Source organism: Ranitomeya variabilis, chromosome 3 (assembly GCF_051348905.1).
Source record: "Ranitomeya variabilis isolate aRanVar5 chromosome 3, aRanVar5.hap1, whole genome shotgun sequence".
NCBI lineage: Eukaryota > Metazoa > Chordata > Amphibia > Anura > Dendrobatidae > Ranitomeya > Ranitomeya variabilis.
Genome location: NC_135234.1, coordinates 257083599 through 257101833, shown reverse-complemented (window position 1 = coordinate 257101833; position 18235 = coordinate 257083599). Strand labels below are relative to the sequence as shown.

Below are 18235 nucleotides of genomic sequence, written 5' to 3'. Positions count from 1 at the left end.
GAGAGGCCCACTGACTAATAGCAGAATATAGTAAGATGACTTATATGGTCAGCAAAAACCCTATCAAAATTTCCACGCTGGATATTCAAGAACCCCCAAACCGTCTAACGGCCCGGGGGGAGAACACCAGCCCCCTAGAGCTTCCAGCAAAATCAGGAATCACATTTAGTACAAGCTGGACAAAAAAATAAGAGCAAAGCAAATAACCAAAAAACAAGGAAGCAGGACTTAGCTTAATTTTGCAAGATCCAAGACCAGCAGACAGGAGCAAACAGAAAGGAACTGATTACAACGATGCCAGGCACTGGACTGAGACTCCAGGAAGTTTATATAGCAACACCCCTGGACTAACGACCCAGGTGGGTGCCAAACTGAGGAAAGACAATCCCAGAGTCATATCACTAGTGACCACAAGAGGGAGCCAAAAAAGTCTAATTCACAACAGTACCCCCCCTTTAAGGAGGGGTCACCGAACCCTCACCAAGACCACCAGGGCGATCAGGATGAGCAGCGTGAAAGGCACGAACTAAATCGGCCGCATGCACATCAGAGGCAACCACCCAGGAATTATCCTCCTGACCATAGCCCTTCCACTTGACCAGATGCTGAAGCCTCCGCCTGGAGAGACGAGAATCCAAGATCTTCTCCACCACGTACTCCAACTTGCCCTCAACCAACACCGGAGCAGGAGGCTCAACAGAAGGAACCACAGGTACAACGTACCGCCGCAACAAAGACCTATGGAACACGTTGTGAATGGCAAACGACACCGGAAGATCCAAGCGAAAGGACACAGGATTAAGGATTTCCAATATCTTGTAAGGACCGATGAAGCGAGGCTTAAATTTAGGAGAGGAGACCTTCATAGGAACAAATCGAGAAGACAGCCATACCAAATCCCCAACACGAAGTCGGGGACCCACACCGCGGCGGCGGTTGGCAAAACGCTGAGCCTTCTCCTGTGACAACTTCAAGTTGTCCACCACATGATTCCAGATCCGCTGCAACCTATCCACCACAGAATCTACCCCAGGACAGTCAGAAGGCTCCACATGTCCCGAGGAAAAACGAGGCTGGAAACCAGAGTTGCAAAAAAATGGCGAAACCAAAGTAGCGGAACTAGCCCGATTATTAAGGGCAAACTCAGCCAACGGCAAGAAGGTCACCCAATCATCCTGATCTGCAGAAACAAAACACCTCAAATAAGCCTCCAGAGTCTGATTAGTTCGCTCCGTTTGTCCATTAGTCTGAGGATGAAAGGCAGACGAAAATGACAAATCAATGCCCATCTTAGCACAAAAGGATCGCCAGAACCTGGAAACAAACTAGGATCCTCTGTCAGACACAATATTCTCAGGAATGCCGTGTAAACGAACCACATTCTGAAAGAACAAAGGAACCAGATCGGAAGAGGAAGGCAGCTTAGGCAAAGATACCAAATGGACCATCTTGGAAAAGCGATCACATACCACCCAGATGACAGACATGCCCTGAGACACCGGAAGATCTGAAATGAAATGAAATCCATGGAAATGTGTGTCCAAGGCCTCTTCAGGACAGGCAAGGGCAAGAGCAACCCGCTGGCACGAGAACAGCAAGGCTTAGCTCGAGCACAAGTCCCACAGGACTGCACAAATGACCGCACATCCCGTGACAAGGAAGGCCACCAAAAGGACCTAGCCACCAGATCTCTGGTGCCAAAAATTCCCGGATGCCCTGCCAACACCGAGGAATGAACCTCGGAAATGACTCTGCTGGTCCACTTATCAGGAACAAACAGTCTGTCAGGTGGACAAGAGTCAGGTCTACCAGCCTGAAATCTCTGCAACACACGTCGCAAATCCGGAGAAATGGCTGACAGGATAACTCCCTCTTTGAGAATACCAACTGGTTCTGCGACTCCAGGAGAGTCAGGCACAAAGCTCCTTGAAAGAGCATCAGCCTTCACATTCTTTGAACCTGGTAAATACGAGACCACAAAGTCAAAACGGGAGAAAAACAATGACCAGCGGGCCTGTCTAGGATTCAGGCGTTTAGCAGACTCGAGATACATCAGATTTTTGTGATCAGTCAAGACCACCACACGATGCTTAGCACCCTCGAGCCAATGACGCCACTCCTCAAATGCCCACTTCATGGCTAACAACTCCCGATTGCCAACATCAAAATTCCGCTCAGCAGGCGAAAACTTCCTAGAGAAAAAAGCACATGGTCTCATTACAGAGCAACCAGGGCCTCTCTGCGACAAAACGGCCCCTGCCCCAATCTCAGAAGCATCCACTTCAACCTGAAAGGGAAGTGAGACATCAGGCTGGCACAAAACAGGCGCCGAAGTAAACCGGCACTTCAACTCTTGAAAGGCTTCCATGGCTGCAGGAGCCCAGTTAGCAACATCAGAACCTTTCTTGGTCATATCCGTCAAAGGTTTAACAACGCTAGAAAAATTACCAATAAAACGACGGTAGAAGTTAGCAAAACCCAAGAACTTCTGAAGACTCTTAACTGACGTGGGTTGAGTCCAATCATGAATAGCTCGGACCTTGACTGGGTCCATCTCCACCGCAGAAGGGGAAAAAATAAAGCCCAAAAAGGGAACCTTCTGTACTCCAAAGAGACACTTTGAGCCCTTAACAAACAAAGCATTCTCACGCAAAACCTGAAACACCATCCTGACCTGCTCTACATGCGAGTCCCAATCATCAGAAAAAACCAGAATATCATTCAGATAAACAATCATAAATTTATCCAGATACTTCCGGAAAATATCATGCATAAAGGACTGAAACACTGAAGGAGCATTAGAGAGCCCGAAAGGCATCACCAAGTACTCAAAATGACCTTCGGGCGTATTAAATGCAGTTTTCCATTCATCTCCTTGCTTAATGCGCACAAGGTTGTACGCACCACGAAGATCTATCTTGGTGAACCACTTGGCACCCTTAATCCGGGCAAACAAGTCCGACAACAGAGGCAAAGGATACTGAAATTTAACAGTGATTTTATTCAGAAGCCGATAGTCAATACAAGGTCTCAAAGATCCGTCCTTCTTGGCCACAAAAAAGAATCCCGCACCAAGAGGGGAAGAGGATGGACGGATATGCCCCTTCTCCAGAGATTCCTTGATATACGAACGCATTGCGGTATGCTCAGGTACAGACAGATTAAATAATCTTCCCTTAGGAAATTTACTACCTGGAATCAAATCTATAGCGCAGTCACAGTCCCTATGAGGAGGAAGAGCACTGGACCTGGACTCGCTGAATACATCCTGGTAATCAGACAAATACTCAGGAACTTCCGAAGGAGTAGAGGAAGCAATAGACACCGGAGGGGAATCACCATGAATTCCCTGACAGCCCCAACTTGACACAGACATTGCCTTCCAATCCAAGACTGGATTATGGGTCTGTAACCATGGCAGACCCAAAACGACCAAATCATGCATTTTATGCAGAACAAGAAAACGAATCACCTCCCGATGTTCAGGAGTCATGCACATGGTTACCTGTGTCCAAAACTGCGGTTTATTTTCCGCCAATGGCGGAGCATCAATACCTCTAAGAGGGATAGGATTTACCAACGGCTCAAGAACAAAACCACAGCTGTCATGGTTCCCAATGGCAAGGGAACGTAAGAAACATATAAATAACGAATGAGCTCTCGGGTGATGGAAACTCGAGTTGACCGTGAGCTAAATCTACCACACAACTAATAGTAGCCAGGGAGCATACCTACGGCTTCCTATATGCCACGCGCCAGCCGGAGGACTAACTACGCCTGGTAGAGGAAGAAACAGACCTGGCTTACCTCTAGGGAAATACCCCAAAAGATGATAGAAGCCCCCCACATGTAATAACGGTGAATCAAGAGGAAAAGACATACACAGTATGAAAGTAGATTTAGCAAAGAGAGGTCCACTTACTAGATAGCAGAAGGATACAAAAGAGGACTTCACGGTCAACTGAAAACCCTTTCAAAAACCATCCTGAAATTACTTTAAGACTCCTGTGTCAACTCATGACACAGGAGTGGCAATTTCAGCCCGCAAGAGCTTCCAGCTACAGAGAATTACAAAAACTGCAAACTGGACAAAAGGTACAAAACAAAAGGACAAAGTCCACTTAGCTGATCAGCAGACTAGTAGCAGGAACATGCAACCGAAGGCTCTGGTTACAATGATGACCGGCAAGGAAATGACTGGAGAGCAAGGCTAAATAGGAAACTCCCAAACGCTGATGGAAGCAGGTGAACAGAAGCAGCAAAGTGCAAACAAGTCACCAGTACCACCAGCAACCACCAGGGGAGCCCAAAAAGCGGATACACAACAGTACCTTCCCCTTAAGGAGGGGGCACCGAACCCTCACAAGAACCGCCAGGGCGATCTGGATGAGCCCTATGAAAGGCACGAACCAAATCCGAGGCATGAACATCAGAGGCAGTTACCCAAGAATTATCTTCCTGACCATAGCCCTTCCATTTAACCAGATATTGAAGTCTCCGTCTGGAAATACGGGAGTCCAAGATCTTTTCTACCACGTACTCCAATTCACCCTCCACCAGCACAGGAGCAGGAGGTTCAGTAGAAGGAACCACCGGTACCTCATATCTCCGCAACAACGACCGATGGAACACATTATGGATAGCGAAAGATGCCGGGAGGTCCAAACGAAAGGAAACAGGGTTAAGAATCTCCAAAATCCTATAAGGACCGATGAACCGAGGCTTAAATTTAGGAGAAGAAACCCTCATAGGGACAAAACGGGAAGACAGCCACACCAAGTCCCCAACACGAAGGTGGGGGCCAACACGACGATGGCGGTTAGCAAACTGCTGAGTCCTCTCCTGGGACAATTCCAAATTATCCACCACTTGTCCCCAAATCTTATGCAACCGATCCACTACCGCATCCACTCCAGGACAATCCGAAGATTCAACCTGACCAGATGAAAAACGCGGATGAAACCCTGAATTGCAAAAGAAAGGAGAAACCAAAGTGGCAGAACTAGCCCGATTATTAAGAGCAAACTCCGCCAACGGCAGAAAGGCAACCCAATCATCCTGATCCGCAGACACAAAACACCTCAAATAAGTCTCCAAAGTTTGATTAGTTCGTTCCGTCTGGCCATTGGTCTGAGGATGGAATGCAGACGAAAAAGACAAATCAATGCCCAACCTGGCACAGACTGCCCGCCAAAATCTAGACACGAACTGGGTACCCCTGTCAGAAACGATGTTTTCCGGAATACCATGCAAGCGAACCACATTTTGAAAAAACAGAGGGACCAACTCAGATGAGGAAGGCAACTTAGGCAATGGCACCAAATGAACCATTTTAGAAAAACGGTCACACACCACCCAGATGACAGACATCTTCTGAGAAACAGGGAGGTCCGAGATAAAGTCCATAGAGATGTGCGTCCAAGGCCTCTTCGGAATAGGCAAGGGCAACAACAACCCACTAGCCCTAGAACAACAAGGCTTGGCCCGAGCACACACATCGCAAGACTGCACAAAAACACGCACATCTCGAGACAAGGAAGGCCACCAGAAGGATCTAGCCACCAAATCTCTGGTGCCAAAAATTCCCGGATGACCTGCCAGAGTAGAAGAATGAACTTCCGAGATGACTCTAGTGGTCCACTCATCAGGAACAAACAGTCTACCAGACGGACAACGATCAGGTCTATCCGCCTGAAATTCTTGCAAAGCACGTCGCAAATCTGGAGAGACAGCAGACAAAACCACTCCATCCTTAAGGACACCAGTAGGTTCAGAATTCCCAGGAGAGTCAGGCTCAAAACTCCTAGAAAGAGCATCTGCCTTCACATTCCTAGAACCCGGTAAGTACGAGACCACAAAATTAAACCAGGAAAAGAACAATGACCAACGTGCCTGTCTAGGATTCAGGCGCCTGGCAGACTCCAAATAAATTAAATTCTTGTGATCAGTCAAAACTACCACCTGATGTCTGGCACCCTCAAGCCAATGACGCCACTCCTCAAATGCCCACTTCATGGCCAAAAGCTCCCGATTACCAACATCATAGTTTCGCTCGGCGGCCGAAAATTTTCGCGAAAAGAACGCACAAGGTCTCATCACCGAGCAGTCGGAACTTTTCTGCGACAAAACCGCCCCCGCTCCGATCTCGGAAGCATCGACCTCAACCTGAAAGGGAAGAGAAACATCAGGCTGGCGCAACACAGGGGCAGACAAAAAGCGGCGCTTAAGCTCCCGAAAGGCCTCCACGGCAGCAGGGGACCAATTGGCAACATCAGCACCCTTTTTAGTCAAATCCGTCAGAGGTTTAGCAACGCCAGAAAAACCAGCTATAAATCGACGATAAAAATTAGCAAAGCCCAAGAATTTCTGGAGACTCTTCAGAGAAGTAGGCTGCGTCCAGTCGTAAATAGCCCAAACCTTGACAGGGTCCATCTCAATAGAAGAAGGGGAAAAAATGTACCCCAAAAAGGAAATTTTTTGAACCCCAAAAACACACTTTGAACCCTTTACACACAAAGAATTCTCCCGCAAAACCTGAAAAACCCTCCTGACCTGCTGAACATGAGACTCCCAGTCATCAGAAAAAATCAAAATATCATCCAAGTAAACAATCAAAAATTTATCCAAATATTCACGGAAAATATCATGCATTAAGGACTGAAAGACCGAAGGAGCATTAGAAAGGCCGAAAGGCATTACCAAATACTCAAAATGGCCCTCAGGCGTATTAAATGCGGTTTTCCACTCATCCCCCTGCTTAATTCGCACCAAATTATACGCCCCACGAAGATCAATCTTCGAGAACCACTTAGCCCCCTTATGCGAGCAAACAAATCAGTCAGCAAAGGCAATGGATACTGATATTTGACTGTAATTTTATTCAGGAGTCAATAATCAATACAAGGCCTCAGAGAGCCATCCTTTTTAGAGACAAAGAAAAAGCCGGCTCCTAAAGGTGATGAAGAAGGACGAATATGTCCCTTTTCCAGGGACTCCTTAATATACTCGCGCATAGCAGCATGTTCAGGTACAGATAGGTTAAACAAACGACCCTTTGGAAATTTACTACCAGGAATCAGATCTATGGCGCAATCACAATCCCTGTGAGGAGGGAGTGAACCAATCTTAGGCTCTTCAAAAATATCCACGATAATCAGACAAAAATGCCGGAATCTCAGATGGAATAGATGACGAAATGGACACCATGGGAGTGTCCCCATGAGCCCCCCGACATCCCCAGCTTAACACAGACATAGCTTTCCAGTCAAGGACTGGGTTATGAGACTGTAACCATGGTAATCCAAGCACCAAAACATCATGTAAATTGTACAACACAAGGAAGCGAATCACCTCCTGATGGTCTGGAGTCATACGCATAGTCACTTGCGTCCAGAACTGTGGTTTATTACAAGCCAAAGGTGTAGAATCAATACCCTTCAGAGGTATAGGGACTTCCAGAGGCTCTAAATCAAACCCACAGCGCCTGGCAAAGGACCAGTCCATAAGACTCAGAGCGGCGCCAGAGTCCACATAGGCATCCACGGTAATAACTGATAATGAACAAATCAAGGTTACAGACAAAATAAATTTGGACTGTAAAGTGCCAATTGAAATGGACTTGTCAACCTTCCTAGTACGTTTAGAGCATGCTGATATAACATGAGCAGAATCACCACAATAGAAGCATAACCCATTTTTACGCCTATAATTCTGCCGCTCGCTTCTGGACATAACTCTGTCACATTGCATTTTCTCTGGCGTCTCTTCAGAAGATACCGCCAAATGGTGCATGGGTTTGCGCTCCCGCAAACGCCGATCAATCTGAATTGCCATTGTCATGGACTCATTCAGACCTGTAGGCGCAGGGAACCCGACCATAACATCTTTAACGGCATCAGAAAGACCCTCTCTGAAATTTGCCGCTAAGGCGCACTCATTCCACTGAGTAAGCACAGACCATTTACGAAATTTTTGGCAGTATATCTCCGCTTCATCTTGCCCTTGAGATAGGGCTATCAAAGCTTTTTCAGCTTGAATCTCCAAATTAGGTTCCTCATAAAGCAACCCTAAAGCCAGGAAAAACGCATCCACATTGAGCAACGCAGGATCCCCTGGTGCCAATGAAAATGCCCAATTTTGAGGGTCACCTCGCAGCAAAGAGATTACAATCTTAACCTGCTGGACAGGATCTCCTGAGGAGTGAGGTCTGAGAGAAAGGAATAATTTACAATTATATTTGAAATTCAAAAACCGAGATCTATCTCCGGAAAACACCTCTGGTGTAGGGATTTTAGGTTCAGAAATAGGAGCATGTATAACAAAATCTTGTAAATTTTGAACCTTCGTAGCAAGATTATTTAAACCTGCAGCCAAACTCTGAGGATCCATCTTTAAACAGGTGAGCTCAGAGCCATTCAAGGATTATAAGGAGAGAAAGGCAAAGGCTGTAATTAGAGCTGAAATACAACTGATCCAACTATGGAGCAAGAATAGGGGAAAAAGAGAAAAAAAAAAAAATTTACAGACTTCTTTTTTCTCTCCTTTCTTCTGCCAATAAGTTTAACACTGGCCGGTCATACTGTCATGGTTCCCAATGGCAAGGGAATGTAAGAAACATATAAATAACGAACGAGCTCTCGGGTGATGGAAACTCGAGTTGACCGTGAGCTAAATCTACCACACAACTAATAGTAGCCAGGGAGCATACCTACGGCTTCCTATATGCCATGCGCCAGCCGGAGGACTAACTACGCCTGGTAGAGGAAGAAACAGACCTGGCTTACCTCTAGGGAAATACCCCAAAAGATGATAGAAGCCCCCCACATGTAATAACGGTGAATCAAGAGGAAAAGACATACACAGTATGAAAGTAGATTTAGCAAAGAGAGGTCCACTTACTAGATAGCAGAAGGATACAAAAGAGGACTTCACGGTCAACTGAAAACCCTTTCAAAAACCATCCTGAAATTACTTTAAGACTCCTGTGTCAACTCATGACACAGAAGTGGCAATTTCAGCCCGCAAGAGCTTCCAGCTACAGAGAATTACAAAAACTGCAAACTGGACAAAAGGTACAAAACAAAAGGACAAAGTCCACTTAGCTGATCAGCAGACTAGTAGCAGGAACATGCAACCGAAGGCTCTGGTTACAATGATGACCGGCAAGGAAATGACTGGAGAGCAAGGCTAAATAGGAAACTCCCAAACGCTGATGGAAGCAGGTGAACAGAAGCAGCAAAGTGCAAACAAGTCACCAGTACCACCAGCAACCACCAGGGGAGCCCAAAAAGCGGATACACAACACACAGCGCTTGGCAAACGACAGATCCATAAGACTCAGGGCAGCACCTGAATCCACAAACGCCATAACAGGGTAGGAGGACAATGAGCAAATTAAAGTCACAGACAAAATAAATTTAGGTTGCAAATTACCAATGGCGACAGGACTAACAACCCTAGTTAGGCGTTTAGAGCATGCTGATATAACATGTGTAGAATCACCACAGTAAAAACACAACCCATTCTGACGTCTATGATTTTTCCGTTCATTTCTAGTCTGAATTCTACCACATTGCATTAAATCAGGTGTTTGTTCAGACAACACCACCAGAGGATTCGCGGCTTTGCGCTCCCGCAAACGCCGGTCAATTTGAATAGCCAGCGCCATGGAATCATTCAGACCTGTAGGAATGGAGAAACCCACCATCACATTCTTAATGGCTTCAGAAAGGCCATTTCTGAAATTTGCGGCCAGAGCACACTCATTCCACTGAGTAAGCACGGACCATTTCCGAAATTTTTGGCAATACACTTCAGCTTCATCCTGACCCTGAGAAATAGCCAGCAAGGCTTTTTCTGCCTGAATTTCAAGATTGGGTTCCTCGTAAAGCAATCCGAGCGCCAGAAAAAACGCATCAATATTTGCCAATGCCGGATCTCCTGGCGCTAGCGAGAAGGCCCAATCCTGAGGGTCGCCCCGTAAGAAAGAGATAACAATTTTTACTTGCTGAGCTGAGTCTCCAGATGAACGGGGTCTCAGAGATAGAAACAATTTACAATTATTCCTGAAATTCCTAAACTTAAATCAGTCTCCAGAGAACAGTTCAGGAATAGGTATTTTAGGTTCAGACATTGGACTACTGGTAACAAAATCTTGTATGCCCTGCACACGAGCAGCAAGCTGATCCACACTTGTAATCAAAGTCTGGACATTCATGTCTGCAGCAAGCACAAGCCACTCAGAGGTAAAGGGGAGGAAAAAAGAGAGGAAAGAAAAAAAAAAAAAAACTCAGACATTCCTTTCTTGTAATCCCACTTCTGCAATGCATAAAACATTCAACCTTGGCCTGGCATACTGTTATGACCCCAATGGCAGAGGGTCTCAAAAGTACATACCAAGTCTGCAAACACAAAAAACCAGCTCATAGGGCAGTGGTAACTGGGCTGACCATATATCTAATCCTAGCACCACAAATAGCAGCAGCCGGGGAACGTGCCTACGTTGGTTCTAGACGTCTCGCGCCAGCCGGAGTACTAACTAACCCTAGAAGGGAAAAGATAGACCTTTCTTGCCTCCAGAGAAAAGACCCCAAAAGTTGGATACAAGCCCCCAACAAATAATAACGGTGAGGTAAGGAGAAAAGACAAACTTAAGAATGAACTAGATATTTAGCAAAGAGAGGCCCACTGACTAATAGCAGAATATAGTAAGATGACTTATATGGTCAGCAAAAACCCTATCAAAATTTCCACGCTGGATATTCAAGAACCCCCGAACCGTCTAACGGCCCGGGGGGAGAACACCAGCCCCCTAGAGCTTCCAGCAAAATCAGGAATCACATTTAGTACAAGCTGGACAAAAAAATAAGAGCAAAGCAAATAACCAAAAAACAAGGAAGCAGGACTTAGCTTAATTTTGCAAGATCCAAGACCAGCAGACAGGAGCAAACAGAAAGGAACTGATTACAACGATGCCAGGCACTGGACTGAGACACCAGGAAGTTTATATAGCAACACCCCTGGACTAACGACCCAGGTGGGTGCCAAACTGAGGAAAGACAATCCAAGAGTCATATCACTAGTGACCACAAGAGGGAGCCAAAAAAGTCTAATTCACAACAGTACCCCCCCCCAAAAAAAATGGCCAAGTATTACACAGTGTTTTCAGTGGCACACAATGAGAGAGAGATGCCACACACAGCAATGGCACGGAGTCAGACTTGACAATATTTATCTCCCACTAATTTTTTTTTTGGATAAGGGAGAATTTAGAAAAAAAAAAAAAAAAGGACAAGTATTACACAGTGTTTTTGGTGCCACACAATGAGAGAGAGATGCCACACACAGCAATGGCACGGAGTCAGACTTACCAATATTTATCTCCCACTAATTTTTTTTTTGGAAAAGGGAGAATTTAGAAAAAAAAAAAAAAAAGGACAAGTATTACACAGTGTTTTCGGTGCCACACAATGAGAGAGAGATGCTGCCACACACAGCAATGGCACGGAGTCAGACTTGCCAATATTTATCTCCCACTAATTTTTTTTTTGGAAAAGGGAGAATTTAGAAAAAAAAAAAAAAAAAGGACAAGTATTACACAGTGTTTTCGGTGCCACACAATGAGAGAGAGATGCCACACACAGCAATGGCACGGAGTCAGACTTGCCAATATTTATCTCCCACTAATTTTTTTTGGGGAAAAGGGAGAATTTAGAAAAAAAAAAAAGGACAAGTATTACACAGTGTTTTCGGTGCCACACAATGAGAGACAGATGCCACACACAGCAATGGCACGGAGGCAGACTTGCCAATATTTATCTCCCTGCAGTTATCTCAGAAAAGTATGGCAGGCAGCTGTAAAAGGACTGCTGCACACAAAAGTGTGGACAAACACACAAGATAGCTGTGCAGAAAGGAAGGAAAAACAGGATTTGTGCTTTGAAAAAAGCAGTTGGTTTACACAGCGGCGTACACACAAAGCAACGCAGCTATCAGGGAGCCTTCTAGGGCAGCCCAATGAGCTACAGCGCTGAGAAAAAAAAAATGTAGCTTCCACTGTCCTGCAAACAAAAGGTGGTATTGGACAGTGGAAATCGCTACAGCACAAGCGGTTTGTGGCTTTATGTACCCTGCCTATCACTATCCCTGCTTCCGAAGAAGCTGCAGCAACCTCTCCCTACGCTCAGATCAGCAGCAGTAAGATGGCGGTCGGCGGGAATGCCCCTTTATAGCCCCTGTGACGCCGCAGAAAGCAAGCCAATCACTGCAATGCCCTTCTCTAAGATGGTGGGGACTGAGATCTATGTCATCACGCTGCCCACACTCTGCGTCCACCTTCATTGGCTGAGAAATGGCGCTTTTAGCGTCATTGAAACGCGACTTTGGCACGAAAGTCGCGTACCGCATGGCAAACCCCACACAGGGATCGGCTCGGTTTCATGAGACGCCGACTTTGCCAAAAGTCGGCGACTTATGAAAATGAACGATCCGTTTCGCTCAACCCTACTGGGAACCACTGATCTGTGATGGCCCAGGTACTGACTACCACTGTACAAGGTATCATAATCCTCTAGCTGTCATAGCTGCAGGGCATTATGGGAAAGCCCGTGTGGCCATGCAAAAAGAAATTAGCATGCTCTCTGATATTTAAACAGTTTGGGAAATGGTATTTGGCAATTTTTTTTTTGTACCGTGAACCGAATGTCAAAATTGTAAGGGGGGTAGTGGAACCACTGTGGCCTGTGCTGAGGAGAACTTGGAGGGGTGTGAGAATACAAACACCCTTTTTTGCAAGACTTATCTCCAGAAGGACACAAGGTGCTACTTCAGTACAAACCTCAGACACATAGCAGCTGACCTCAAAAGGGCAGGCAGATGGAATGGCCCAAAAATACTGGGAAATATAGTAGCAGTAGACAGGTACGTCTGTTATACAGATTGGCATGGCAGGTACAGGCTGGTATGGCTGATATACAGGCAGGCAGCTGCTGGCGGGCATTGCTGATGTACAGGCAGTAAGGTACTGGCATTCATGGCTGATGTACAAGCAAGCGATGCTGGCAGGCATGCCTGATGTACAGGCGGGCTGGTGCAAGCAAGCTGGCACATCTGATATACAGGCAGCCAGGAGCTGGCAGACACGGCTGATATAAAGGCCCATCTGGTGCAGGTGGGCACTGCTGATACACAGGCAACTGGTGAAGGTGGGCACAGCTAGAATACAGGGCCACAAGGCAAGTACAGGAAGACACGTACAGGACAAGTAAACTGACTAGCGGGTACTGGAGACCTGACAACTGGCAAGCATGCAGACAACTGACTTTAAACGTTGCTCAGGCACCTGCCATTAGGTGAAGGTGCCTTAAATAATAAGAGTCTGCCAGCCATTGGCTGCAGGCATTTTAGGACAATGAATGCATTCCATTTAAGAAGGACAGCAGCAGCAGGAAAAGGAGGAGGGAGTGTTGGACAGGGGCCGTGGCGGTGAGCAGGTTGGTGTTCCTGCCGGGGGAGGGAGTTAGCATGCTGAGACGACGGCACTGCAGAAATGTTTGAATTTAGCTGAAACAGTGAATTTGACTCAAAGCAGATTACTCTTTATTGGGATAGTTGTACTGTATGAGATGAGCTATTAATGGGTACGTGCTAATTATGTGATGTATTCCATCTGCTTCTGTTTTGATGTTTATAGCCATTTCCATGCTTTACACAACCTTAATGTTGATTCTTAGAATAATAAGCTAGAATGATTGCAGAGTCAGATACAGTCACTTCAACAGAGCCCTTCTTCTAATCTGTGTAACATTTTCCATGACATCAAGGCAGGGTTATGTGGTGCTGGGCCATGGTGGATGACTGCAAACCACAAGTTTCATAATGTATTATTTGCAGAACCATTATCGCTGCTGTAGCATCCTGTCTGACTGCTGGTAAAGAAGCTTGAGGCATTCAGAGGTGTCCAGAGTCAGGAAAACATTAAGCCCAACACTCATTTAGAATCTCTGAAGAAGAAACTTAGGTTTGGCAGTGAACTGCCATCCTCATTGCTGATCAGCTTTAGGCTATTTCATAATTTCATTTTTCAGAAAGACAATGAACAAAACAAACCTCATACACTCCCTTAATGGTGCCACATCTGCAGAGACATATTTAGAGAAAATTGGGCTAAACAAGTGTAACACCCCAGGTAACCGGTTGTTACAGTGATGTTGCCTTCCCTTCGGGGAGGGTAATGTCATGTTTGGAGGCAATGGAGTTCTCTTTATCAGGTAAGGCACCCACACACAACACATTCCAAATTCAGGCCAGAAGGGGGAGCTCAGGACCCGGGTTCAGGGGAGCTTCCCTTAGCTATAGGCATCCTGGTCTGGAGGAGGGGTAGGACAGTTGGTCCAAGGAGACCAAGGAGAGAAGATGTCTAGGAGAGACGCAGACCAGACAGCAGAGCGGGCAGCCAGGATTGAGCTGCAGCTCCAGGAAAGAGAGATAACCCGAGGGGTTGAATGTGGTGGAGCTACAGAGGAAAGGAGCAGAGGAGAGAAAAAAGGCTCAGAGGGGAACTGTGACCGGGCACCCTCAGAGCCAGAGCACAGCAACAGGGCACCGGGAGCCCGAAGATTTAGTGGGACTCTAGGACACTTAGCAGAACCGGAGGGCTAAGATCTTTATGTGATTGGTCCACACCACACCTGAGCTGCAGCAGCACCTGAAGAGCCCGGGGCATGATAGAGTCCCTATAAAATGGCTCAAGCTGCCCGTCATGCAGGTACCTGTTCTAGGACAAGGGAAAGAGGACTTTGCCAGTAAGCTTCAGGCAGCAGGGACCCCATACAACAGTGCAAGGAGGAAAGGCTCATGGACCTCAACTGGGAAAGTGATCCTCTATTGCCTCCAAGCTGGCTGGACCACAGCTACACCTGTACCTGGTACTCTGGACTGACATGCACTACTACCATCAATAAACCAGGTAAAGACTTTACAACTTGTGTCATCCACCCATATTTTACGGGTTGACAAAATCGTGGCATGCTGCGATTGTCAGCGTATTCCTCCAAAAATACGCCAATAAAAGTCTATGGGGGCGAGAAAAATGTGGATTACATACGGACCACACATCTGCCTTGCGAGAAGTACGCACCGGTGTCCTATAGAAAAGCCAGTAATTCAGTGCGGTGTACAGTAAAATCACACTGACAGGTTAGAATAGAATAGATAAAATAAATGTCTACCCATAGAATAGGTATATATATATATATATATATATATATATATATATATATATATATATATATATATATATATATATATATATATATATATATATATATATATATATATATTTAATACAGAGCTAGATAGCATAAAAGCCGGTAATTCAATTGCCGGCTTTTTGCTAACTCCTTATCAAGCCCAACAGGATATGAGTGAGACATGGTTTACATATAGTAAACCATTTCATATCCGTTATGTTTTTACATATTCCTCACTAATAATGTTAGTAGTTTGTGTGTGCAAAATTTGGGAGCTCTAGGTGTTAAAATAAAGTGTTAAATCACAGGAAAAACTGGCGTGGGCTCCGGCGCAATTTTCTCCGCCAGAGTGGGAAAGCCAGTGACTGAGGGCAGATATTAATAGCCTAGAGAGGGACCATGGTTAATGGTCTCTCCTGGCTAAAAACATCTGCATGCAGCCACCCCAGAAAAGGCGCATCTGTAAGATGTGCCCATTCCGGCACTTAACCACTCTCTTCCCATTCCCCTGTAGTGGTGGGACATGGGGTAAAAAGAGGTCAATGTCACCTTGCTAATGTAAGGTGACATTAAGCCTGGTTAATAATGGAGAGATGTCAATAAGACACCTCTCCATTATTATTCCAATAGTAGTAAAGGTTTAAAAATACACACACACACACACATGAATAAAGTATTTTAATGAAATAAATAAAACATGGGGATTTAATATCTTTATTGTACACTCAATCTACTCCATCTGAAGACCCTCGTTCTTCTGAAAAAAAGGAAAATAAAAAAGTAACAATATCCCATACCTGTCCGCCGTACAGTCATGTACCACACTGTAAATCCATCTGAAGGGGTTAAATACATTTACAGCCAGGAGCCTGCTAATGCAGCTGTAAAAGACAGGGGAATGAATGGAATGCAGGGAAGCTTCGGTGACTTGCGGTGCCCGGTGGCATAAACTCATATGACCTGTAGCGTGAGAAAATATTCAGAAAAATTTCCATGCTACAGTTCAAATGAGTTTATGCCACAAGGGGGTGCAGCGTCAGTGACACCACCAGTAGTCACCGAAGCTACGTTACCTTCATTTCATTCATACCCCAGTGTCTTACAGCTGGGAGCAGCTGCATTAGCAGTGCTCCTGGTTGTAACTGTATTTAACCCCTTCAGATGGATTTACAGCATGGGACATGACTACTGCGGACAGATATGGGATATTGTTGCTTTTTTATTTTCCTTTTTTTTCAGAAGAACAAGGGTCTTCAGGTGGATTGAGTGTACAATAAAGATATTAAAACCTCATGCGTTTATTTATTTCATTAAAATACTTTATTCATAATGTGTGTGTGTATTTACATTAGCAAGGTGACATTAACCCCTTATTATACCATATCCCACCACTGCAGGGGAGTGGGAAGAGAGTGGCTAAGTGCCAAAATAGGCACATCTTACAAATGTGCCTTTTCTGGGGTGGCTGGGGACAGAGGTTTTCAGCCAGGGGGGGCCAATAACCATGGTCCCTCTCTAGGCTATGAATATCTGCCCTTAATCACTGGCTTTCCCACTCTGGCAGAGAAAATTGCGCGGGAGCCCACACCGCCAGTTTTTTCCATGATTTAGCCCTTTATTTTAACACGTAGAGCTCCCAAATTTGGCAAACACAAACTACTAACATTAGTGAGGAATATGCAAAAATATAATGGATATGAAATGGCTTACTGTATGTAAACCATGTCTCATATCCTGTCGGGTTTGGTAAGGAGATAGCAAAAGTCAGCAATTGAATTACCGGCTTTTGTGCTATCTAGCTCTGTATTAAAAATATATATATATATGTGTCTCACTGACATATATATATATAGACTGTATATATGTTTTCATGAATATTTGAGCCCATGGATCCATTATACACATTTTGCAAGCTGGCGAGAAAATCTTGCCGTTTGCATGCCATACGGATGACACACGAATACTTTTTAGAGAAAAAAATCGCATCCTCGCATTGAATACGGATGACATACGGCTCACTGCTCAGGAACTTTTCGGCGTATCTCGGCTGTAAAAAATGGACCGAATTTTAATACGTTAGGTCTGACCCCGGCTTAATAGATGGCTAGGATGGGTTGCAGCTTAGAATATGTCAAAACAGCCATTTTTATTACATTCTAGAAGAATCCTTTTAAGCCTGTTTGTAAAGAAGAGTTGGACAAAATTTACAGAACTAATTGAGAGATTGAAGTCACACAGAAAATGATTACATCAAGTTGTTGCTGCTAAAGGTAGCTCTACGAGCTGTTGATTCATAGGTTCGACCTACATTTTCACACACTGCTTCTGCGTTTTGACCTACTTTTTTGTCTGATAAATAATGACACAGTGTATTTTGTCATATGCTGTTTTTCATCTGAGGTTATATTTTCCTAATTTTAAGACTTTTGCAATTCGTAAGATGTCAGTGCTTTCTCCCACTGCTGTCACCACTGTCAGATTGGGCTACCGACCTATCCTCAGCGCTGCACGCAGCCCCACTGCCACCCAGCACATAGATGCACTCTGGACATTATCAGCCCTTCTGCATCACCTGTGCTCACTCAGTGCAATAAGGCCACTGCCTATAGTACACCTGATGCCCTACACTTTGCGCTCTCTTAGGCTGGTGTCACACTAGTGAGTTTTATGGACGTATGAGAGGCGCAGAAAATACGGATTGCATACGGTACAATGATTCTCTATGACCCAGCTCCTATCAGCCGTATTTTACAGATCCGTGTTATACAGTCTTGTACGGCCGTAGAAAATCGCAGCGTGCTGCGTTTGTCACCGTATTGAGCAAAAAAAATCGCCAATGAAAGTCTATGGGGCGAGAAAAATACAGATTACACACGGACCAGCAGTGTGACTGGCGAGAAAAACGCAGCGGTGTTCTATAGAAACTCAGAAACGCAGAAAAGTTCCCACGCTCGAGTTCATATGAGTTCATCCAGCAGAGGGCGCAT

At 45.3% G+C, this 18235-nt stretch overlaps 1 protein-coding gene across 1 annotated transcript in view; it reads right to left on the bottom strand.

Annotated features, from left to right (window-relative positions):
* Nucleotides 1-18235, bottom strand: part of LOC143815804 (contactin-associated protein-like 5) — a 1144596-nt gene that overhangs the window by 937780 nt on the left and 188581 nt on the right. The gene's annotated exons all lie outside the window — the stretch shown is intronic.